The sequence below is a fragment of the Calliopsis andreniformis genome, chromosome 1 (assembly GCF_051401765.1).
Source record: "Calliopsis andreniformis isolate RMS-2024a chromosome 1, iyCalAndr_principal, whole genome shotgun sequence".
NCBI classification, from domain to species: Eukaryota; Metazoa; Arthropoda; class Insecta; order Hymenoptera; family Andrenidae; genus Calliopsis; species Calliopsis andreniformis.
In genome coordinates this window covers 17,903,439-17,930,100 of record NC_135062.1, presented here as the reverse complement: position 1 = coordinate 17,930,100, position 26,662 = coordinate 17,903,439, and the positions used below count along the sequence as shown (strand labels likewise).

The 26,662-nt window shown below is 45.8% G+C and overlaps 1 protein-coding gene across 1 annotated transcript in view; it reads right to left on the bottom strand.

The window, feature by feature from the left end:
- Positions 1 to 26,662, bottom strand: part of LOC143178090 (uncharacterized) — a 145,410-nt gene that overhangs the window by 108,542 nt on the left and 10,206 nt on the right. Inside the window, exon 2 of the mRNA XM_076376540.1 lies at positions 9,879 to 9,911. The gene's annotated coding sequence lies outside the window, so the exon portion shown is untranslated. The remainder of the gene's footprint in view (positions 1 to 9,878; positions 9,912 to 26,662) is intronic.

Below are 26,662 nucleotides of genomic sequence, written 5' to 3'. Positions count from 1 at the left end.
TCGCAGAGAAATTTGACACGTGTTATAATGTTAAATCACGCCTCGGTACGTCTTCGTAACATTGAATCGAAGAAAATTTCATCGACGGAATAATGGGCCGGAATCGCAGGTCATGAAGCACCCGTTTAAAGGAGCTTCGAGCTCTCGAAAAGCACGGTCCGGATAATGGAGTACGGACCAGGCTGGAGAGGATATCCCTAGCAGGTATCTCTGGCGGACAGACGGACTACGATGGGGTTGAGAATGGAAGCGAGAGACGATGGACCGGCTAGCAAGGGTAGGGGATTAATTAATAACGTCGGTAATTGGACTCCGTTCGATCTAAGATAGCTTCTATAGCCCCTTCCTAGACTTGCATACCGCGGGGGATATGTGCTGCATGCTCGAATACACCCTTCGACATTTGCCCTGGTAGCCCGACCCTGAGCTTCTTAGTCCGAGACGCCTCGTATTTCTAGTTGTTCCGTTTACGTCCAATCATCTGGGAGTTTCATTCGAGAAATTAGTTTGTCAATTTTCCTCTACAAAGTCATCTCTTGAAATATTTGGATTGAACGTTACGACGGACACTCGTCGCTGTTCCCACCATTTATTGGAAACATCATGCAAAACTCGAAGAGCAAATGGAGTAACAAAAATATCTGACACGTAACTGAGATATTTCTAGAAGTAGATAGAAGAGAGGCATATGGGAAACGATATCAGTTACACTTCGGCAAACAGTGATTACCGTAACGTATGATATTAAGTAAGTCCAACGACAGGAGCCATTAATAGAGTAATCGAAAAGTGGGTTGAGAGTCGGTACACGTACCCAGATCTCATTGCCGTCATTATCGCCAACGTTGCTCGTTCAGAAGAACAGGCGCGCCTACTCTCAGCAACTTCGATCGAACCGTGTTCGAGCAGATCGTTTATGTCCGTGAAAATTGAATCACTGAAAGCTTAGGTTTCGTTATTCCTTGTAGGTGTAACGACCTCACTAGAAGGGGGAGCAATATTCCATCGTCCTCGCACGAATGATCATCTTAGTGGGCTTTAATTATATTTAAAGCGTGTATCAAGCACAGGAGAGTCAGAAAAACCGATCTTGAGCGGATAACGACGATAAGTGTACCTTTTCCCGGTGTCTTGTCATCGTCATTAGCGTGGAGCTGGTCGGTGGCCAGGGCGGTGGTATATGTAAGGGAGTTGGCGCGCTTATACGAGGTAAACAGTGCGTGGACGTGATTTAATTGAAACTCGAGGTGGCTCGGCGGTGCACCTCTCGCCGGGACTCGTTGCATGACTCACAGGGCGCTCAGTCAAGAAGTCCATTGACTTGCCGAGTGACGTAAGCAATTAGTGCGCTGTTTTGTTTGCGCGAGTACACACGGCTTAAAGTTGTTTGAGTTCGAGTTCGAGTGGTGCACGGTTAGGCTCGGTGACTCGCCTCAAACCCTTCTTCCAACAACTTACTCCCCCACCTCGACAGAAAGAACCGCCAACCTCACTCTCTTTCTTTTACTTCTTCTTCTTCTTCCTCCTCCTCCTCTCTCTCTCTCCTCCCCCTGCTTCTCCTTGGCTCGTTCTGCTTATTCTTCTCTTCCTTTCTTGCTCGTTCGCTCGGTTCTTCTTCTGCTTTTTCTCTCCTTCGATCAGACCCTTTAAGTTCGCTCAAGACTCACCTTCTCCACTTGCCTCCGGCCGCTTTGTCTTTGCCAAGCTCGTTTCCTCGGACCCGCTATCCTAAATCCAACAAGGGTCTACCTTCTGGCCCGTTCCTCTTGAATATGACTCGTGTAATTGCAGTGAATTGTTGCGCTGCTCTTATAAGCGGATTCGAGTAATTGCTCTTGCAATTGAAACGGTTGTTGGCTTGCTTTTCCACGCTCGGCTCGGGAGAACTCCGATGCGATCGAAAAAGGGAATCGCGTTGCGTTGCTTTTTTTACCTTGAGGCGAAAGAGGCCCGATAAGTTCCTCTTTTGTCGACGCTCTTTAGGTGTAGTTGCAGCTTGCAACAATGCCTGCGATCAAACGTTGCCCTTGAACAGATTCTCTTTGTCGTTTCTTCGAGGAGGCAAGGTAACTTGTTGCCGCGAGGAAAGAAGTAAACTTATTATAATTTCTGTGTCCTTATGCAACCTCATCGAACTGTGATTTCACATGAATAATAATACAAGAACACTCCGTAAACTGTACCTATTTCGCTTGAAAGCAATTGAACGCGTTGTCAGGACGTAAAGTGGATACTGTCAGAAATAATCGAGTGTGGCAGAACCAACACGACTACGGAAAGGAAATTACTTCCCAGAAAAGAGGGGTGGGGAAGCGAATGGACCAGTTAAATCATTCTTATATAAGAGTGGCCAGCGTGAAGGTTTCTCTCAATGTGGTTGAGCGGGCCAGAATGAGAGGGGGAGAGGTTTCTGAGAGAAGAAGGTCGTCGGCGCGGCGACGCGTGCGATCTCCCGATTTCGCGAGGCCTCGCGTTCGTGCAATAAATCGCCAGTCGGCCGGAGATTACGCGGCAAACGTAATTCTTGTTTGTAGTAGATAAGATAGGGCTCTCGATGGGGCGGGGAGAGCGAGAGAGAGGTCCTTGTCTGGGGGCGAGAGGGGCGACGAGGGGCGACGAGGGTTTATGCCTCTATCGGCGCGGCTTATCTCAGGAAGTTGTCACGCAGGACGTCGGGGCAGCCCGTTTAAGGCCAAGGGCCTGTTTAACGTGCAAACTTTTTCTCGGAAACGTGAAAAGTCGCACCCTTACGCCTGAGGCTGTTTCAAAACGTGCCGCTGACCGAGAGGGTCAACGATAACGCGTACGAAAGAATTGCCTTAACCGCGTTCGGTGGCAGCCAACGACAACGTTCGCCGACCGACGACGCGACGTTACGTGACTCAACAGGTTCCTATTGTCGAGAGGACGTCGCGGTTAGCTCGTGGCTCGCTGCCCTCGCTCTCAAGTATCGTCGTTACTCTTTGATTAATCGAACGCCGTTCCATGCTGCCTAGAAATCTTCCTTCGTGTAGCGTGCTCGAACTTGAATATCGTTGTCGATCAATATTGACAATACACTGATAGCATACTTCGCAAGGAAGTTGAGTTTACCTGGAAACGTCTTAGAAATACATCTTAAGGCGATATTTGCGCGTGGACGTTCTCATTCGCGTCTGACGCTAACTCCTACAAATACAATGGGTACAATAATCGGTGATTTATTTGTCTATTTGTACACGCGATTGGAGGGTACGCGTAAAAAGTATAGAGGAAGGGGCAAAAGCAGCTCGTTGAAAAGGCAGGCCGACGAGTTCTTTTTCCTCGTGCTCTCACCCCGGACTCTTGCCAGCGACCGACCTCTTCCCCTTGAGCCACGGTAATTCCCATTCCACACCTCATCCCCCAAGGGGTTAGTTTTCACGCGGGTTAGGCGAGTAATATGAACTGCCACTCAAGGGCCGTTCTGTATTACCGGTCGAGTAATTATGGCAAAGCCTTCCACACACGGCCACGGTGGTACCGTCGAAACAACGGGGCTACATTGTAACGTTATGAGTTTAAGTTGTTGCTAAAACAACCAGTCGACCGCGACGGGGGGTTGCAAAGGGAGAGGAAGAAGCGTGGGACGAGAAGCCGCTCCAACACGACGTTTCTGTCACGGCTTGCCTCACGACCGAGTAATTAAGCCCCTAAACGTTGTTTCTCAGGACGATCTGAAATGCGTTTCCTTTCCGGAATCGATCTTCATACGTTATACAAACTCTCGTGATCTCTATTTAATGGAGAGGATACTAGTCAATATGGTAAAACGAAACTTTTTTTTTCCTCTGAGTAGTTTCAAAGTTTATACCGAGAGTAATTTATTAATACAGTATAGAACGGTACACAACGCTCGACGTTCATACTCGAATTCGTTATCGCACTGGAGGGTTAGTAGAAGCACAAGCGTATCTACATACACTATTTCAAGAGTGTTTGATGGGAAGTACTTGAGATATTTCGAGCATTCTTTCACTCGGTCGATGAGCATGCGTCTGACAGCCTTAGTAAACTTCTATTTAGCCGATGAGGGTGCATCTGACAGCCTCGGCTGTTCGTTATTGTATCATTGACAAAAGTGAGGGTATGCGAGTTTGCCAAGTATATTGAATCCATTACATTTCAATTTGCACGTAATATTCACTGAACTTCACACAGAATTGTGACTTTAATTTGTATCGATCAGTTTTTATCGCTATCGAGCGTTTCAACCAGAGAGATGAAGAAGGTCATCGTTTATGCGATGATACTCGACCGAAATGAATCCTAAGTATGTACGCGGAAATTTGTAGACGTGAGATGGGTGGTCTGAATGCACGAGGAATTTCAAGTGGTTAATTACCCGAGAGTTAAGAAGTGTAATACAAAGGCCTCATAGCGTTTCTCGAAGACAGTTCCACCCATTCAACATGGAAATCTCAAGCCTCAGTCAAGTTAGTTGGGTAGGATCGTGAGAAAATATTCTTCTGAAATTTCAAAACGAAAACTGTATTAGCACTAGAACCGCTGAAAATGATTGTCTCCCTCAGAAACCTAAAATAGAATTTGTAGCCGCGGTTCAAGGGCGAGGTGAAGCAGTTCCCGCAACGTGAATCGGCGAAAGCTCCTGGAAGTTTGGTGACTATTGACACGCAGGAGTCGCGAGGCGCAACGGTTACAGCACGGCGCGGCGCGGCGCGTCATTCATCGTGGCTTTTCCGGCTGTTTATCGCGATAGTCTGGCAAACGGGAAGCGGCACAATGGCGGACACGGTTGGAACAAAGAGCCGCTCGTGCAGGTATCGCGCGGCGTCGCTCGGTATCACCCTCGTAACGTCGTTCGTGCCGCAAGGGTGGAATGATAAAGAGACAGCGCGGCGCGACACACCGTAGAAGCGAGAGGGCGCATCGCAACGAGCAAAGGTGTCACAAACAACCACCAAAGCCTCGATACTTCGATAGCTTGCTGAAAAAACGAAAAACTCTTTATTTCTCGATGTAATCTTAATCCTACTTAAATGGCTCAGCGTGACTAATTCAGTTCCGACAACATTAAAACTATCTTACCGATATCTGGTCAGAGTATCCTTAATCGTGTCGATCAATAGAACGGAGAACGAGTGAGCGTGGGCGATTTACAATCACCGGCGAACAAGATCGCTGACCAAAACCGAAATTTATTGGTCACGGCGGATTCGTTCCGTTAGTCGATTATAGGAATCGGTAACGATAAATAATAATTTGCCATCGTGGCGACGTGAAATCGCATGTTTATGAACCGCGGTACAAAATACATAGTTGTGGCGCGCAACGCTCGTTTCACCACTGGAAAGGAATATCTGCGCGTAGATAGGCTCGCGTGCGCATATAATTTACAAAAATTTGCTAAAAATAGCGCTGCTCATAGCTGATAGCTATTCCAGCGTGAAGTGTTCTTTGCACCAATGGCGTCTCAATAATTTTGCTAATACTACCTCTTGAAAATGTTCAGTAGGTAAATAATCCCAAGAGTATAAGCATAGGTACGTACAACGTTTGACGAATGACGAAGAAATACGAAGGAATTGGAGGCAATGCCAAGATTGGTCGCGTTCGAGGTGCCCTTCGCCTTCGATTGCCTTTCGATTTTCGAGATCTTGGCGGCGCACATAACTTTGGCTTTTACGCTGTGGACACGTACGCTGATGCATATGTATAATAATAATAGTAATAATAATAATAATGGCGTCGGTGGTTGCATCGCGAGAAAATAATGTGAGAACGATTTCTTCCTGGGCGCATCATTATCTTCCTCTTTTCTCTTCGAGGCGATCGATCTGTCGAGCCGATTCCGAGCCGGACCGGACAACCCTGCAATTACTATCTATTATCTGCTGGCGTGGGTGTAGGTATAATCTCGCGATCGTGTCGAGAGCCACTCTGTTCCCTTCTCCGTTCTCCTCCTCCTCCTCGACCTCCTCAGCCCCCCGCAACCCTCGACCGCCCTCCTCTTTCCCACTCTCTTTCTCGCCTGTTCGACTCTCCTTCGAAACACTAACCTCCGTTAACGGAAAGCAGAGCAAATAGAAAGAAGCGACCTTAAGTGGGGGACGAAACGGCTAAGATACCGTCGAACCAGATGAAGAGAACGAGGAAGGGTAGAGAATGGCAGTGTCGTGCGTCGACGAGAAACCGGTCTTTTCGCCAGCGCTTGAAAATCTTCAACTTTTCTAGCCGGCGACACCTTTGGCTTATTCTCTCCTTCAGCTCGAGGTGACCAAAGCACGATGGGACTCGAGAGTTGTTCCATTATGTACTTGGTACTCGAATCAACTGACACTCAAGTACGCGACTCGATTTCATGAGACGAGTCAGCCCCGATGTTCTGTCGCTACGAAAAAATGTTAACGAGAATGTTGCGTGCGTTGCTGCTATGAGATTCAGAGTTTCATGGAGATCCGGCGCGGAATTCGATGTCCTGAGAATCCTCGGCGCTTCGGATTCCACACCTTGTTGCGAGATCCATGAATTCTTACAGCATGAAACGTTGAAGAGATTGGAAGACTATTCACGGACCCAAATAGCGATAGTAGTAGAGAGACGGGTAATTATTGAACGTAGTTGCTCCGTTTTCGAGCTTTCAATCTCGTCCTCGGAGCCGCGGCGCTTTATTAGCATATGCAAATACTCCAGGAAACGAGGTTAAGCTTATTTATGTATTTCGCTAGGCTCCTTCTCCCACGCGCCCGGAGATTTGCTCTCGTTCGAACTTATTTTTACCGGCATCTGTTACACTCTGAACTAGGCTTGTTTAATGAATTTATAATTATGAAGACTGCTTCTGGTCTTGTTTGCCAGTGAATTCGACATTCAGAGGCTGAAATAGGTTAACGATAATTCACCGTACATAGACACCCAGAGTAGATAATATACATACTCCGCTTAACGCAAATTCGAAGGAGAATTGGTAAGAAAGCAGCGCGACTCTTTTGAGAAACGCTTCACGTTTCATACACACAGAATTCCCACAGTTGCGAACCGGCAATCGCGAGCTCCTCGTCTTCTTCTTCATCTTCTTTCTGCTACTTCCCCTCCCCCGCGATCTGTCGATCACCCCACCAGCCATTCCACTTCTAAAGACTCGCGCAGAGGCCCATGGGGATTCCAGATGGTCGTTTTCTATGGATTTACATTATTTACAAACTGGTTTCTCGCGATGTGAAATAAAAATCGTTATCTCCCACTCCGCCACCTTCGGCCCGACAGAAGCGCGTTGAAAAAACCGAGGAAAGGGAGTTAACTCCCCACGAAAGACGGACGACTCGCGCCGCATTGCGCGACGTATATGTACGTCACGGTGTCTCCGCGGCTCGTAAGTACGTCGACGCTCGACTGATCGACGAAGATCCTTATACGATGGACTCTCTGATCTTTCTTGCTCCATTTCGTATAATTACATTTACCTTTTTTTCTTCACAATCAGATATTTACGGTACACAAGTACTTTGGACATCAGAGAAAGCTTCGTCTCTTCTTACCTCTCTAACGACTATTAATAAATGTCAAGAACCTAATTGAAAGCCTTAATTTAGAAGAATACATATAATTGGCATAGGTGGGAGATATGAATAAAAGATTATCATGTAAAACGATAGGTTTGTAGTAACCCAAGAAGCCATGCTAATGAAATGGCGATTACGTTTGAATTTTGTGTATCGCCAAGTTAATTAATTTTTCAGACAGGCAACGATAATAGGTTTTTGCGTTATTTATCCGAACGAAGTGGAGATAAAATGGTTATAAATTAAGTTAGTGTTCGCTTAACACGTGGAACAGGCATCACCGTGGCTACGTTACAACATTTTGACGGTAACAGTCGTATATTAGCCAGGAAGCGCGAGCCTAGAAATATCTAAGCGAAAATAACCGGTTTTATCTAAATTGCGTTGTATCGGTGATTAGCGCGATGTCCCTCGTTTTCTAAACCGAGCCAACGAGCCGTGAGGCCGTATGTACGCATCACGGATCACCAGCAAACAATTTTCAATTTGCTCCGTTCGACCGATTCGGGAACAACTAAGCGATAAATTCTTCGCAAGGACGCGCATTTTATGGAACGGCGAGCCCCTATACGTAGGGCTCGTAAAAATATTCCGTGAATGGTTCGAGGCGAGTTCACCGCAGCGAAGAGCTCGCGGCCTGTTTCCTGAGCGACGCAATGCGTCGCGTCGCGTCGCGTCGCTCTTAATTAACGCCTTTATACCGATTAGGCCACTTGTAATAATCACGATACCACTGACACTCCATATCTCACGATTTTAATGATGCCATAAAAACTGGGCCCCTCGTAGACATCGAAGGTCTTTCAGAGAAGCTCGCACGCGAGAGAAGAAGAGAAAGAGGAGAGAGGATGAGAGGACGAGAGGAACGCGCGGCAAGAGAGAAGAGAAAGGCCGATAATCGCGCTACGTGTCACCCAATCAACCGGTTGCCCACGGCGTAGCGAATTAATATAATTTATGAAAATGAGCCTCACCGTCGATAGCCACTTGATTCTCTCACTGGCATTCGTACCGTTTCAAGTCGTGAGTCTCTCGCAGCTTCGCCGATCGATTCTTCGAGTCGATTCTTCTTCGTTCAATTATTCATTTTATTCCGCAGCCTCTTCCTACATCTGATTAGGCTGTTCGATTTCATTTTATGGCCTAACTTATTGACAAGCGCGTGAAATTCAAGGGTACACTGGTTCTTGAACAGAGTGCCGCAGGATGGCGTGCAAGTTTGCCGGAAACACACGATTCCTTCAGCAACGAGTGTTCGACAATGAAAGCACGAGTAACGAGCCAGTAAAGAGCTTATACAGATTGCCGATCGCATGAGCGTTAACACGAGCGCGCACACACACCCTGCATTTTCATATTTATGAGGCTTCGCCATTTAAACGCGCACTTATGCCTGTTCTGTGCATTACAGATTAGTTGTCTGTTTAACCGCGAACGAAATCTGGTTCCGAGGCATAAATTTCGCACATTTCGCGGGGATCGCGTTCACGCGAGCCGTAAACTCGGCCGCGAAATGCTAAGAACGCAATTAGCACAAAGGCCGGAACGAAATGGGCCGAACGTGAGGCCGAACGTGAGATCGAACCGTTCATGGCTACGATTTTCGAATCAGCAATTCAAATTTTCGCTTGTCTGTCTCCACTCTTTGATCATTATCTCTTGAATTTATTGCCCTTCGAGCATCGCAAATATCACGACGAAACACTGGTCGGTATTCGCTGAAATTCGCGAACAATTCGTTAAGCTCGCCATCAGACGAACTTGGACGTGTTTCACTGTTTGCTCTGCGTACTAAACTGTAACTACCTAGTTAAAGAGCAAGCTTGCAAAGAAGTCGTTGGAAAATAAATAAGAAGCTTAGTAATTGCGCCGCATTACGTTGTCCACGCGGTGCACCAGGGATATCTTTCGATTTTCCTTGCAGTTGTCGTCGCAACGACATCCAAAATCAAAGCAATATTCGCGCAATGGTAATTGTTCGTCGCGTCGAACTTTACGAGATAAATATTTTTAAACGCGAATCAATTATCTCTGCCATATCTTTAGAGTGTTTCAAGGCTAAGGATAATCACGAACAAGAGGTATTGACAAGGTATGAATTTACCTCGAGCTAGCAAGAGATTCGCTACGACCGTATCGAATGCACCGCGTATCCGATATCAAACGGTTCATTTCAGAAGTGGAACGACCTTATCTTCTGCATAAATTTTCTTTATCAACGAACCACGCTCAAGAGGCAAGCTCGCGAGCTCTTTACGGACTCGAAATAACACTATTGTAGAGAATCGCGATGCCTTGTGAAAATGAATGAAAAGCAATAATCGTGTATCCACTCACCGAAATTGCTGCTCGTCGATGATAATTCTGAAGCTGCAACAAAAATAGAGTTCGTATTAGAAAGATAATGATACTATGATAATCAGTAAATATGCTTCTCATGCATATAGACGGCATGAAAGACCTATGCAACCGTGCCGAGAGTTCGACTATTGTCGCGGGAATTTCGCTTTGCTCATTGGATCATATTAACCCAGTGTATAAACGCTACCACGGACCCGTGAGTTTATGCATACCTGAAAGATTTGCGAAACGAAATTTTTCACCGAATTCATCCCCTGCATATTCTCTTGTGTTTTAGCGTACGTTGCATGGATAAAAGCAGGAAAACATTTCACAAATTGTTCACTGCGTTTAACATTTTGCTCATTCGTTCGGAACACGCGCAAGGGAAGATATAAGTATTATCAACAGGAACACTGAAAAAGCTTCAACAATTACATTTCATTAATTCCCTATCGAAGCGAACATTGATAACTGTTGATAAATCTAGGGGCTGGGTTTTGTGCGGCTCGTTCGCGATTAGACGACAACTGTTTGCACGCGTCTCTAAGCGTTAATGTTGCTTGCACCATTGTATGATCTCATAGGTTAAAGGAGCTCAGACTCCGTGCAAAACGCTCGCCTCGCGACATTATTAATTGCGTCATTATCCCGAATTCAGCCGTAGCCCAAAGAAATGCTAATTGGTCGAACGTCCTCCCTATTACGCTCAATGTGTACACATCGTGTCTCCGAGTCGCTCCATTATCGTTCCAAGTCGATCCGCGATCGATGAGGAATGCTTTTGCATTGAACGGCTTCGCGAGAACGAACATTGCCCGAAACGACCCGGTAGAAACTACTTCCTCGCAAATTCGTATGATATCCAGTAACATCGCGCGGCTGTTGAGATTTCAATAGGAACAAAAACCGCCACCGTCACTTCGTACGAGCTTTTCTTACCCCGCAGTGATTGTCGCCGTGGGTGATATTTATTGGGATTCGACGGTGCCAAAAGCTGCGAGTTCCTAAGTTCCAGAGTAAATTTCAAGATTTCCATGGTTGCGCGAAATTGATATTCCATAACTAAATGACGCTTAAACGATAATAGCATGTCGTCTACTATCTACGTTTAAAAATGCAGTGGAGTCAGAAATGCAAACGTAGTCGTCGCTTTGTTTCACTGCTTTTACATTCCGCGCTACTTCAGACTGCATGTTGAATTAAAGGATAACAGAGAAGCTGTAATGTTCGATCGAAACAGGGTGGCGGGGAGTTCCATAAGCAAAAAGTTCGCCGGTGTAAAGCAGAAGCAAAAACACATCAACGGCACTTTTTATCGGCAAGTAACTTTTTAAGTTAATAATTTCCATTCCGACGATTCTGTATCTTCAAGATTAAAATATTCTTGGTTGTATTAACGGCACATAACGCCGACATTCTCGTTGACGAACTCTCGGGCGAACTCCCGGCCGAACTCCCGGCCGAAGCTTCCTGAAATTCTCTGCGTTCTTGGAAAAGATCGTTTCATCGTGACCGGTTTAATTGAATTTAATTAGCCGTCAATGGAATATCTCGAGCCAATCGTGGTCATTTTGGTGGTATTACTGTCAACGAACGAAAGGAAAAAGAAACGACGAGATGAAAGTGGTTTTCACTTCGAAAAAAGCTAGTGCTCTCTTGCTGTATTTCTATTAAATACCCCCACGTTGAATATTGACGTAATTTCGCGTGGCAAGAAAAGAGCGAAAAGTGTCACATATACCGCGACCGGTGCATACAAAGTAGCTGTTTCATGTCCAATTTACTTCTGGAGAACGAGCGCAGTAAAGTTGCTCGTACGGGCAGGCAGTACGTGAGAAACGGTGCAGGCATATGCTCGCTCGTAATATTTGCGAGTACACTTTTTACCATTCGCGAGGAGGATTCCACGCGACACATTATTATATGCGGTGGGAAGGGTTAAACGAGCAGAATCGATGCGTTTAAATTCGTAACGTAAGAGGCACATTTTGTCACGGTAAATCGCGGAAAGCGTCTCCTCGCGGCGAGCGTTTCTGCGTCGTAAGGCCTCCTCTCTCCCCTCGCGGCCCATACATTGCGCGTATTCGGCTAGACGCATTCGGCCATTTATATTTCCGTCTTCCATGTAAGTAGCTTTATTTGAAAAAGCACATTAGACGGCCGCGTCTCGTCCTCTTTCGCTTTGGACTCGGTCCAAATACGAAAATCATCTCTATGCGGGGGCAGCTCGGATATAATGCGGTACGGCGGAAATTTGTGACCTTGGCATTTAGCGAGACTTCTTGCGGATCGTTGAATATACTCTCCGTTAATCATTTCCATCGATACGACGATACTTTTGCTTGCAACGATGTCAACCGACAACTTACAGCCACGTCATTAATCCACTAGCAGTTAGTCATCCAACTTCTATTGCACTTTAAAATCACTTTTTATGCCCCTTTCTGCTACATGCCCTACGATGAAAAAAGAAGAAAGAAAGGAACGTGAGCAAAGTAGTTGACGTCCCTGGCGCGATACTTAAGTTAGTCAATGCTTCGAATCGGATGAATTTATATCCGGGGACGAATGTAAATTCATTATGAGCATAAAGTATAGCTAATTGGAAACGTAAATCTTGAGGGGTCGGACGGGTCCGCAATTACGATCAAAAAGAGTCGAACGAGCATCAGAGAACTATCAAAAGGTACTGAACTGCGTGTGGCGTTTATGAGGGGTTTTCAAAAAATCCAGCCCGCGGCTCCCGCTGCGCAGCTCGCCGCAGAAAACGTACGGTTATTCCTGTCCGCTTAATGTTAAAAGGGCATTAATATATAATTTACATTCGGCCAATTAAAGGCCAATTAGATACGAAGCGTTTCACTTCGCTAAGGGGAGATATAAAATGGCATGCGTGTACGCCCTTTTGAGACACCATCGTCAACCACCGTAAACCGATAAACGCTTTGATCTCGACCTTTTTCAAAAATTATTCCCTCTCAATCTTCTTACTATGCAAATAGTATATTTTTTCGTCTCTGCTGAATATAGTCACAGTCGTCGTTCCTTCATTCGAATATTTATTCGCGTGAACTTCGTATATAGTGGAACGTGAGGCAAAACCATGGAAAATGGTGAAATCACGGAAAAGGAAATAATTAAATTGTATGGATACGTGGTCGAACTGCGCTGTAAAAATTTGCCATGAAAAATAACGAATTCGAATTGCAAATACCATCGCGTGCCGAGTAGTTGGTGTAATAGAAGAGTTACGTTACTATTTTACAATTCGAAATCGGTAGCGGGTTCGTATCTGATAAGAAACTTTGTTTATTGCAGGAATGTTGCGAAGAGTGTCTCTATCGGTATTTATCTGTTAAGTATACCTGTGAGGAAGTCAAATGTGAATAATATCGAAATCGAGTCGATCAGGTTGAACAAGCGTCTGGAAGCTTTTTATATGTCTGCAAAAGCAGAATCGAAAATAATTTCAGTACGAGAATGTTCAAGAGCTTCAATTTGCATGACTGTCTGGTAAGATTAATGAAGTGATATTCTCCATTGGAAGATACGAATACCGTTTCTTTTTGGTCGTTTTAGAGTACCTTTACCTATGTAAGTGTTAAGGAGTGGAACGTGGAATATCAGCATCGGTAGATCCATCCTACGATGTAAGGTCTAAATACGAAATAATCTACAAGAAGTCAAGCACTTTAAGTTTTGATATTTTTTTAAATTCAAGGTGAACAGCACAGCCTTTTCCCAACCCCGTAAGTTACGTGGCAAAGATCGTGGGAATGTAAATAAGACGAGCGCGCATAAGATAGTTGCTCTTTTCATGTCTGAAATTGTTTAAGTAGCCAACTATACGAAAAAGAGAAACAGGACAGGGAGGGTGCGGATAAGTAAAAGAAGGGAAGCCGAAAGAAGACGAAGAAATGCGTCCTCCAATGCTGTTGTACCATGGAAACCTGTCCCTAATTGATAGGAAATTCCTGTGAACGTGAGTACCTGTCAGATTTTTCAACCGTCCGTAACAGGTTGGAACTGGATACTTCGTGACGATTTGTAATCCGCGCGCCTCAGCCCGCAGCCCCTCAGCCTTGTCAACGCGGCTACGATTGAGCCAGGAACGTTTCTTGACTGTTCTTATCCACGAACGTGCACGATAAATCGCTCGACGACGGACTGAACTCGTGTGGGAATGGTGACGATCATAGCGTCGGCTTCGCTAGTTTATTATCTCGCAAGACGAACGACAAAACTGGTAACGGTCCTACTTCCCTATGCGTGAGCAATCTAATAACAGATCGCCAGATGATTCTCGATCGACGCTTGCTAGCCCGTTATTCCCGATTCCCGTGAGAGATAATTTTCGATACTGAAAAAGTAGATTCAGCGTTTGGTAAGACACGGTCGAATCGAGGCGGACAGTCGCAGAGCACAAATTGATCGGAAACGCGTCCACGCGATATCGGTTAATTCCTGGCGGAACGATGCGACGCGGGGCGGGGCGGCGCGGCGCGGCGCGGCGCGGCGCCATGCTTACGTAGGTGCGTGCGCAATTAACGACACAGCGTAGCAGGTATAATGAAGACCGGTCGAGTACCGTCCAGGAACAGCTGCGAACGAAGGTGAGCAGTAGATTGCCGTGTCTGGCCGAGAGAGACGAGAGAGACCAGTTCATTAGCGACACTCACGGCCCTGCCTCGGAGACATCTGTTTTATTTATTCGCTTATTTTTCACCTTCTCTCCATCTTGGATGCCTTCGACTCTCGGTCAGACTCGAGGGTTTTCATACTTTCAATCCCGTTAATAAATAATTCCATTCTGAATAGCTCTATTTATTGAAGGCGAGAGGCAAGGCGTTAGAAGCGAAAGAAAGAAAGAGTAGTGGGCAGTATAAGAGAGAGGGAATAGCAGGAGTGGCATAACGAAAAAGAAATTTCCGAGGCGGCGATCCTTTCCCGGTGGATGGCAACCACAAAACCGCCAATTTTCCCGATCCCCGTCGATGCGGGCGAGCGGGCGAGCGGGCGAGCGGGCGAGCGGGGCGTAGAGCGCGAGGGGCCACCGGGCGACGAGCGACAACAGGTTGAATTAATTGACAAAGATAGCATTTTCCGCGTCGACGTGCCCACCTAAACGCAAATATTCGATTGCGCCCGACTGGTTCTAGGGTCGCACAGGCTTGGCGACAGAGACAGAGAGGTGGCGCAGGCCGGATCAGGACAGCACGGAAGAGATAGAGGCGCGATGGCGATGGTAGGTGAACACGGGCGGGTGGGTGGATGGTACGGGAGTGGGCCCGCGGTTCGGTTGATCGAACACATTTTAATCAATTCCATTAGTCCGGCCTGTAACCGTCCACACGGATATTTGACAGTGCTCTGGTGATGGTGGGCTGTTTGGCCGCGCGTGCTCGCTCCTCCAGCGACGAGTGTGGGTGTGCTGGCAGTTGGTAGAGGCCGATAGGTAGCCGAGCGGTCCTGGCTGTGCCGCGCCGGTTTACGGACGACGGACGGCGCGGCGTCGGTCGTTGGTTCGCCAGCGACGTCATCGTTTCGGTTTACACGCGCCAATCATCGGCCGACTAATTGGTCGGTACTCCGCGACCGATTCCGCGCTCCATCGATTCCGTGCACCCGCACCATCGCCACCACACGTACACACGCGCGCGCGCCTTGTTCAAATCACGCGCATTTTCTCTCGGACTATATCAAGATTAATACCGTTTCCGCTTCTACCCATTCTCTTCTCACCTTTTAACTTTCGCTGCGAACACCTGTCGTTGTACGACTCGGGCTCTCGAGAATTTCCTGATGCGTGGTCAAGTTTAAGAATTCTTTTTTATCAGTTTCTGAGGATCAATCGCTTAGACAAAGAGATAGGCAGGAAGAAAATGGGAAGTAGAATTAATTTCGTATCCGACGGATAAGAAAGCAGTATCGAAGGTAAACGCCAACAAGGCCGATAGGACGTAAAAATTTTCATACGTCGATTCGGCCAGCGAGCACGCTCGATCTTATCGCAACGCGATAGCTCTAAAAACGTAAATTGGATCTATTCAAAATTTCATTTTTCCGGCCGGCCGTAAAAACGAGAATAAATTGAACTACTAAAAGTATTCATATCTTACCGTTCCACTTTTACAAGTTCACGTAGATGTAACCTTATTACGCGGATTCGGAGAGGATGGGGGCGAAAGAGAGAAGAGGGATCGTGAATACGTATCATGATGCGATCCACGGCAGAATAAGGACTGTATAGCCGAACACGATAGTCAGATATTTCCGGAATTCACGTTCGATTATTGCCACAATTGAAACCACCTGCCACCAATAAACCTCCGTTCGAATTAAGCGTATCTAGTGTGCGACCATCAGCGTATATCAAATTTTGATTTACGTAAGCAATGCTTTCCGACGCATTTTTCCTATTACTAGCAGGTAAAAAGCATGAAATACTCGAGTGCATTATCTGCTTTCTCAATATTCATTTCTCTTTTCAAATCGTCCAAAAATGATAGAAAACTAAACTTTTCTTTCAGCTAAAATTCAAAGGAAAGGCTTTCAATTGCATGTTATTTAGTCACGCTACATGGTACATGTCAACAATATAATATCGCCCGGGCTTGCTATTTACAATTAACCGAGTAATCACGACGATTCATTTAGCGACAAGCAGACGGTGTACGTAGACCCGGGGAAACAGTCGGGGTTAACCTTTTAGGCTAATATGACATATAGGGATACGAACCGCACTGCTTTACCGCAACGGCGGTTCCGCATACATGCGTGTGCTTTGTGCACCATGATGGAAACTTTACGAATACACGTTCGTTACACACTATCTATTGATGCCCGGGCAAACTAAATGAACTGATGGTTCATCGGAGAACGTTGAACCTGGCTTAATCATATCAATTCTTGGAAATTCGAATACCGATCTTCCGACGGAAAAAAATCACGCTGATAATCTCTTTATAGGATACAACCAGTGGAAATATACTTACTTAACGTCAATTACAAAACAAAATAGCTACCTTATATCGCAGTAAGTAGTTGGTGACTTTCATAGACAGACACTCTGTAATATTCTACTTACGTTCATTTCTCTAAAAACGCAGTGTCTTTTACAACCTAAGATTATAAAAACGCATCGACTTAGGTACTCAGTTATAATTCTATTTTGCGTACAAACATAATCGATCAATTAAAATCTGATCGATTGGGTTTTAGTTCCCTTCCCAAAAGGAAACAGGTAGGAGAAGATGAAATATTGAATAGAAAGTTTCTGGGCACAGCATTGTTTGAACTTTTACAGAGAGCATAAAAATAAGAGCAAAGTCAACGACAGTAATAGAAGATCAGTTTTATAGCATGTTCAGGCATTTCCATATTAAATCACGGTCGACGGTGAAGCGAATGCGGTTATAAAGCCACAAAGGCAGCTCATAAAATATAAAAAACACGAAAATGCGGCGGTGTAATTCATGTCCTTGTGTTGCTGAATCGCGGACCGAACCAAAGGTTACAAAACGAACCGACGAATAATCTGATTAGACACAATGCAAAGATTTACATGCAGCGGCTTCTTTGAACGTGCCGGCTGAAAAAGAATATTAACGTTTCACAGTGTGTCGTTGTCGTTCGAGACCTCTCAACTTGAAACGCACTGTTAGCGGTCTTTGCCACCTTTTATTTAGTCTTCGTCACAACAAAACGAGCTGATATTTTCAATTCCGCCGCTTTGAAAATGGAGCAAGAGACTTTTATAATGTCAAGCATATCGAGTGTAGGTACTGCATTGTCCCTAAACTCGATAACTTCAAATTCTGAGTCACCGCTAAAGTTGAAAGTGTTAAACAACGCGTGCAGGTTATAAATATCACGGACGAATTATATTTTTACGATTTATTGAATGATCAAACCTAGTCACCTTGACTTCCACAATAAATTTTCCAATGCTGGTATAAAACAAATACGCGTTTACACCATACATGTTGTTTCGGAAGCGAGGCAAACAGTTTGGTACAATTAAAACAATAAAAATCAAATACTGTGTTTTTGAAAAATATTCCCCCGTTCACACTTACTCAACGCCTATACGTCGACGTATACTCTCTGTGAAGGAGAACATTACATTTATATATTATCTCTGTTTTTGAGAAGAAACTATTTAATGAATATGCAAATAGTCAGACTGTACTGCAAATGAGTCTGAGGCTTAGAATTCAGAAGAAAAATGACCTGTGTATCAATTTCTCGCGTATGTTCCATGCAATTCGAAAGATTCAGTGGGACATGTATTTTAAAGAACTGAATGGATGTAGAAAAAATCGCAGTGATCCAGCAGCCTTCGATTTCGAGGCCTAATTTATATGTTAATTCCACGAACAAACGATTCCCTGGAATGGGTTTAGGTAATATGGGATCGGACTCGATCTCGTTCATTTCTCGTCAGCCTTCGTTATCGATCTCCACCGAGAGAAGTTCCGCCGCGAACTGATGAGATACAGGTGCCATGAGTGCCATGCTCATGACACATGGGAAATTCTGGTAATCCGGGGATCATTACTTGTAGGACACCACTCAGACATGCATAGAACCCGGGGCTCGACCAAGAGAAAAATCACGAGACCCGAGTATGTAATGCGATCGCGATTCTATCGATTTTTGAGAAGCACCGAGACGCGACGCGACGCGACGCAACGCGACGCAACGCGACGCAACGCGACGAGGCTAGGTTATTTGAAAAATATTTTTTCCCCCGTTTTCAGTTACGCCACGCGGAAAAGAACGAAACGATACTTCGATGTCGCCGGCAGGTCCGCTTCGAGTTCTGCTACACCGGAAACAAATTTTTCCCAATGTTGTTTTATAACGGCGGATTTCGCGCTCTCGTTTGTTCGCTTGCTAGTGTTCAGCTTTGCGCGCGGATGTTTGCTCTGTTTCTCTTTTTCTTCTCTTTTTCTTCTCTTTTTCTTCTCTTTTTCTTCTCTTTTTCTTCTCTTTTTCTTCTCTTTTTCTTCTCTTTTTTGGTCGTTTCACAATCCGATCTTGATGTTGCTATTGGAAAACCCTAGCTGACACTTGGGAAAATTACTGAAAAAAGGAGAGATGCTGAGAATATCACGGACTAACGAACATTGGGTGTTAACTCTTTTAGCGTGTTACGTTTTAGATGAAAATTGGAATGAAATGGCTTTGAAGAAAGTTCGTAGCTGTCCAATGTACCACAATTGACAGTGGAAAAGATGAGTACGTTGATATTCGGTGAATCGAGTGTAGAACAGCAAATGGTAATAATTCGGAAATTAGAATACCGAACTCGGATAGGATTATAAATTTAAATCACGGATCATATAGTAATTAATTTCGAATTACGGCTCCTTCTGAGCGCGGGATAAACGCGACGACTAAATTAATTTGTAATTAGCAATTACACCCGTGTTTCCCATTAACGAACGGATTAATCATTAATCACGCGTAATTTCGCAAATAAAATCGTTGAGCTGACCACGACTATTAAACCGCTCGTTAAGCTGCTCGTGGTGAGACGCATTCACGACGAATTTCGTGAAAAAATATTCTTGATTTTTGTCAGTTGCACGGAGCTGAATCGCACTGCTTCGACTGGCCACGTACGATCCATTCCTCATGGATCAGCTACTGTTTCGGAAAGGCCTATTACGGGTTGACTGGTGCGATCGTGGGTCACTAACGGGAACAACAGTGGAGATTTAGCAACTCGTTTATGATAGATTGTAACACGTGGCACGCTAATGTTGATTGCTTCCTCCATGATTGCCACGAAGAACTACATATTTTTCTCCATTTATTGATTTCCTATTCATTGTTCTCGATACGCCTTCTTCCGAAACAGTGGTATTCAGCATAGCATAACAATGAAAATATGTAATAATAATGATAGCGTAAATGTTATAAATCACACAGGCAGCAAGTTTGATTTGTATTACGGACAGCGATATTCGATGCATTGAATTTTTCGAGATTCAATTACAACGAACGAACGGGCAACGCGGCGGCGGTCGCGGAAAAAAGCTTGTGTAATTGGGATGATTAATTTTTAATCGATGCCACGCACGCACATACGCACTGGCGTCCCTCAGCGGGCTTGCATTCAGCTGTTTCGGCGTATTGTTGTTCCACATCATTGCGGGAACAACGCTTCAATTAACGTTGATTATTTTTCAGCCGGTATACAACGCTCTTCATCAGTTTATTAATATTTTTTAAAATCGTTTTCGATACGCGTTTAACGATATCCCCAGCCTATAGATTTCCGATATTCGGTGGACTAAATACGCCGAGTGATACGGACACGCGCAAAATTAAAAGGCATTCATGACGCCCGAACGCGCTTCGCGCTCCCGCTCACTCGTTCATGGTTATTTTAAAAAATTCAATTCCTCTATTCTCTTCGACGCGTTTTCCGTGTTAAATCGCTTAATTAAAATCCATCCATCTAGAAGAGAAAAGTCGGAGAATACATGCTTGACGACGCGACGCGACGCGACGCGACGGTACTTCGAAGATCCATAGAAATCTGTGGGAATAGAAAATCGAGCCGATTTTGAGGTGGTCGAGAAGAGGAGGGGACGAAGGGAAGAACGAGCGGTTCGTCAATATGTCCATTATCAGACGGAAGAAGCGTTTTGCGTTGCAAAAAGTTTCGACGGGAGAATGCCAAGGCCCGAAGCTCTTCCATGACAAACAGTGCAGAGGGAAGATCTGATCGAAGACTCGACATTGGCAGAACTAGTCTCGCAACCTGCTTCTTCACGCTCCCCCTCTCTTTACTCGAAAATCCCTCGACCGTATTCTTTGGACGATAAAGAGACTTGGGTGATAAACTATCCCAAGGCAACCTGCTTTGCCGAAAAATCGTGGCTTCGTCCCAGTAGAAAGAAGGGTGCACGGGAGGGTGGGTTGAGTTGCTGCTGGTGCGTCGGTATGGTAGGTGCCGGTAGTACCAGCACCTAATCAAGCAATAACTATTTGTCAGTTCCCCGGGCAACCTAAATCCAAGCTAATTCGACATCCGTGTCGGACACAGATTCGCTATCGGGTATCTCTTTCTATCTGGACGACAGCATATTCGCATTAGCCAGCCCCGCAACCCACGCTCGATCGACTCTCTCGACCACCGTCAGCAGTCTCTCTCTCTCCCTCTCTCCTTTCCTACCCGATATTACCCTCCTCCGATACTCCTTCTACCATAGCAACTCTCATTCACTCCAACCGTTTCTCCCTTCATCCCTTCCTCCCCTTCACGTCCCAACTCTTTCTCCCTCTCTCTCTCCCTCTCTCTCTCTCTCTCTCTCGACTGCTATCACACACTTTTCTTTCCCCTTTACCAATTCTCTTTGTCCCTCTTTTCTATGCTCTTTCCACATTTCTTTCTCCGTCTATCGTTCTCCGCTCTCATCCTATCCTACTGGCCTCTCCCATATCTTCGTTGATCCCCTCTGCTTCTGCGTTGATCTCTCGTCGCTGTCGACTAAGTACGCCATATACCTACGTGCATCACACCGTAGGACCAGATCTCGACACGATTAGGGCGGTACTCAATTCGACGTTTCGTCGATTCAGTCCCTCTTTCTTTTCTCCAACGATCTCTGCCTCTATATACCGAATCCAGTAACGTTTTTCCCCGACTAACCCGACAATGCCACGCTACGCCACGTCGCGCCGCTCCACACCGCTCCGACCGTAAATGCGACAACCCTTTCCGTGTGAGCCAGAAACTGCCACTACGGTAGATTTTGTCCTTTGCTCATTCGATTTTCGTTCCCTCGCTTGATCCTTCTCCCCTTTCTCTTCTATTTGACTGCCCTGAATCAGTTTCATTAAGACGATCCCGCTCTGTTGCGCCCCCAGGAGATGTTGTTAACCGATGACCAGCCAATAAATTTATCGGGACGTCTGGGTAGAAGATTACAACGTTTGCTTTTATTTAAGCACTCGGATAATTAGAACTTATAATTTCGACTCAGTGTCAAAAGCGACGCGTAGTATTTTCGCGGAATTCTGTTTCCCCCTTTTGATATCCGCCAATATAATTTGCTTTCCCACTTGTTCGTTAACGTAATACGAGCAAGCGTAATTTGTAAATGTTCCAATCCATTTTTCCAGTTAAAGGGGGGACCCGCGTACCCTTTTGTCTCCCTCCCCTTTCTCCTCGTTCGCAAGGTCCGAGCTTTTTCGATGGACCTCGAATCTCGTTTCGCAGGAAATGGGTTTCGAAAACGAAACGAAACGAAACGAAACGAAACGAAACGCAAACGGAGCACGGCAATGAAACGCTTCGACCGCGGCAAAGATGGAAATAATTTCAGGGAAATATTATTTACAACACTATTAAAGTTCATTCGCGCGCGATGGTCGTGTAAAACGTCGGTCATTTACATCGGCCGACCGCGCGTTTACAGGTGTGAATAACAATTTGCTCACGCTCTTTTATCTGCGAGTGTATTATTCCGCTTCGGTGAATGAAATCCCTCCGATGTAAAAGTTTTCATATTTCCATCGGTTATTGTAACGTTTCAAAGAATGTCATTCATTTCCCCGCCAACAGAATCTCGCGACGGATTTGAATCCTTGCCATTTGGTATTCTAGTTGTACCTCAATTACGGAATTCCGACGTGGATTACCTTTCGACTTTATACTAGAAAATTCAACGACGGCATTGAACAGTGAATGACAAGGTTGCAGTGGGAACGGTGTTAATTTCACTGTAGACGCAGAGCGACGGGAACAAGACAACCGAATGCAGAACGAGGGTATTATAAATATCGACGAAGACTATCGCTCAATTAGCACGAGGTATCCGCCGGTTATCTCGGAACGCACGCGAGTCGTTGGTGAAACCCTGTTCGCGAATTAAGGATTCGCCGAATGTAGCTTCCCATACGAGACGCGTTTAAGCCCTGCGTGCATGGAATGACGTGTTTTACGAGTCGGTTGTTAACGTTTCAGTTACAAAACCGGATCCGTGTTTATTCCTTTGCCATCGGATTAATCGAAATTCGCTCTTGTTCCGTCGTTCAATACCAGGGACGAAGTCTTCTCCGATATAGGTAGGTATATAGGTACTTATTGAGTGTATCGGTAACAGTAAAGAAAGGATACCTTTTCGACACTTACATGCCTATCTGTTAAACATGCACTCTCATATGATTTTGCCGTATTCGTATTTCTCGTATTCCTCTTCCTTTCGATCGGTAGAAAACATCTATTTTGGAATTGGTCAAGTCTTCTCTGTATAATAGACGACTGGCCGTGAAACGATTTGGGGGTAAAAAAATCTCCCCTGAAGTTCGGAAGCAATACATCAAATGGAGGGGTAGTAGGAAGTCGAAGCTTGCCAGAGAAAGTCGCATTTATTCCGGTACGCTAGACCGCTCATTGGCCAGGGCGATGAAGCAAAATGGACGTTGCAAAATGACCATTCTGCTAGCCTGCCCGGAGCCGAGTAAATCCCCAACAGACGCGAGATTATCATACTCGTTAATCATTCTGGGTGTGCGGTGTACCGCGAGATCTTTCGCGAAAGAGCAGACGTCGCGTCGTCTGGAGAACGCGCGGATGTCAGTCGCGCAGGTGGTATGGAACAAGCACGGATGTCCTCTTCCTCGACCGATATTAGAAACCGAAAAGGGAGAGATCTAGAATTCAGGAGATAAGCGGGTCCCTCGAAAATGAAATATTACCAGCTCCCTAATGAACATCTTTATCGAATTAATTTATCATTTGCTTGTAATTCTTGTATCGAGGAGATGCAGCAGGAGAAAAAGAAGAGCAACTGTTAGATACACGGCGGACGGTAAATATCGGGAGAGATTGCGAATCAGCGAGCTCACTGCGCTTCTAGTTGCGTCGTAGCCATGGTTATTTTCTATCGCGAAAACCAATTAACTCTAATTATCGATATCCCAAGCATCGGTGTTACTGTCAGGGCACGAACGCCATCGATGGCAATTAAAACGCGATCGAACTTCAGGCGAAACCAAGAATAGAAAGAAGGGGAAAAAGACAAGACGAATGTTATTCGGGTGGTCGAACAGTCGTCAGTGAACTATTCGGGTTTAATTCGTAGGGGAAGGAGGCGCAAGACGCGGTGAAAGGTATAGAACGTATGTATGGGCGAATATAAATAGACGGCTACCTACGTAGACGTCCGTGGATGTCCTGGGTGGGTTCAATTAAGCCCCCATTACACTTTTACACGGGCCCGCATTAAAGCTCGCAGCTGGTCGCGAAGTCAGATATTATTTATCGGTTGACTTACGCCGGGCTCATTTGCCCGGCAAAACGACCAGCCGGAGAAAAACGAGAGGCCGTGGAGCACTTACACGCCGCGGTCGGCGATACCATTGGCCGATCTCGGTTAAATCTCGAAGGTGATTGGCCGTGGGTGTCTGTCGCTGCCACTCGAGAAGTTCGTCTCTCTCTCGACGAAACGGCCGGCCACCGCGGCCACAACCACGGATGATAGAATATCTTATTAGTCGGACAATGGGCAATCAGAAACGCCATACAGCCTCACTGTTAGCGGTCCAGTCTCTCTCAGTTCGGTACACGTCTGTTTGTCCTGCACACGCCGGTTCGTGGCTATTCAAGGTCGCCTGGATCAGACTTTTAGGGCTCGCCTGCAATGACGCTCCACCAAACATTTCATCTTGCCAGTGTTTTTTCTAATCTTGAAACACTTCGACAGGCATTTACCGATGCATGCTTCGTCTCCACGCGAGAGTATTCGATCGATCATCCGATTCGAAGGAAGCAGAGAAGGTGAGATATGCCTAGGTTGAAATCGGGGAAGAAAATAACCCCATGAAAATCCCAGGCAAACGGGCAGAATCGAAGCAGGCGCGAATGATCAGATATCGGTCAGTCCCTGGTGGGAATCTAGCCGCGAATCTCGATAATTGAGCTTTCGGGATAAAGCACACGCGAGTCGGAAAAAAAGGAAGGAAGGACAGATCCGTGTGATTCGCGCGAAAAGCTGGGAGAAATCCTCGTGCGATGTGCGCGCGGTCAGAGATTCCTGCCTCGATAAAAAAGGAGCGGAGATCGTTCGACGTAAAGTCGGTGAAAGCTGTGTATATCTGTTCTCGAAGGGGAGCAGGCGCGAGGGAGGCATAGGTATCTCCTGGGCCATGGATCCGAGCACAATCGCGGCCAATAACGATAACTCGACGTGGAAGTCCGAGATCGAGCGATTTACTCGCGCCGTGAGGAATCTCCTCGGGTTCATAGGGCAGCGCCCTTGCTGCGCGTTAACTCTCCCCCGCTGGGCGCACCGACATGCGATGGTACGGGGTTGATGAATGGATTGGGCATAACGCTTTGGATCGGATGGGCCGAGGGATAGCGCAACTTCGGAAGTGGAAGAGATCTCGCAGGCCATTGGGAATCGCGGTGAGCGATCGGGTATTAGCAGAAGACGACAAGCTGGCGTGGGTGTACAACCAGCCGAAAGATACGGCCGAACGAATTTTTCAATGACCTCGGTTAAACAAATGTACCCGTTCGAGAACAGGGAGAGTCGGAGCAGGAGGGATCGCTTTCCTTTTTCTTTTTCTCGTTCAGGGGCATTGTTGATTTGAGGAATGGCCAGTATGCTCGTGAATTATAAGATGCTTCCGCGAGAGTTTATGTACAGGGTGGGAAGGAAATTTGGATCGAATCGACAGGGAACTAAGAGCAAAATAGCTCGGGTAAAACCCGAGAAATATTCTATCCGAGAACAGAAGATAACTGATCGATGCCTCGAAGCATTCATGCGTTTAGATCAATCGTACACATTCAGAACTTCGAATTCCGCTCATTAATTCGTGAACGCAGTGAGATTCCTTCGTTGATTACAGTAAAAAGAAGGGAATGACAGGGCTGACGAGACTGACACGGCTCGTAAAGACACCGGTATCTTCTCCCGTGGCGAAATAAAAATATCACGCTGTGAATTGGTTGGCGAGCATCGGTGATTTATTAATTCGATTAAACCCTATAAGAAGCGCACCGCCGGTTTAATCTTACTTAGTTGAGTGCGACCGAGTATTTTTATATAGTGCGTGCTCTCACGCGAACCACTTAAACGCGGCCCGATTGAGCCCTCGTATAAACGGTTCCCCTTCGACGACTATGACCCGCGCCTACCGCTGTGTAAGCGAGTACCTTACCAGTGCAATCTATGAAAACATCGAACCTGACCTTCCCACGTTCGCCCGCGATTCCTATTATTACTTTCAAACGTTTCGATCACGACGTTCTTCCCGTACCGATTAAATTACCATTTCATTAAAGGTACATACGGTAACCTCGCAATTCCTTATCATAATCGTACAGTCATTCCTGTAGTTGATGGCTTCATTCAGAAAAGAAATGTTTTCTTGATAATCGCGCCTCGTGAAAATGCAAAGTGGGGCACACTTTTCCGTTCGAAATCTATCCGGAGATCGTTAGTCGAGGTACTTAAGTGTTTTTTCTTGTTGGGTGTTCCCCTTAATTGGTGTTTAATTTAACGGTATTTTAATGAAAGTGCAGTTTTGTTTGATTTTCTTGGACTCGCGGTTCAGTACGCTATGTACCCACAGGTAGGCTAGAAAGAGGAGTAGAGCGAACACGGGAAATTGCGCGGTAATTTCTATGCATAACGCGTGAGTAATGGCAAACGATTAACGTAGCCCCTTGAATAAGCATTTTTTCTGACCTGTATCTAAATGACGCGGAATGAGGGCCTATTAACATTATATGTAAGTGCGATTAT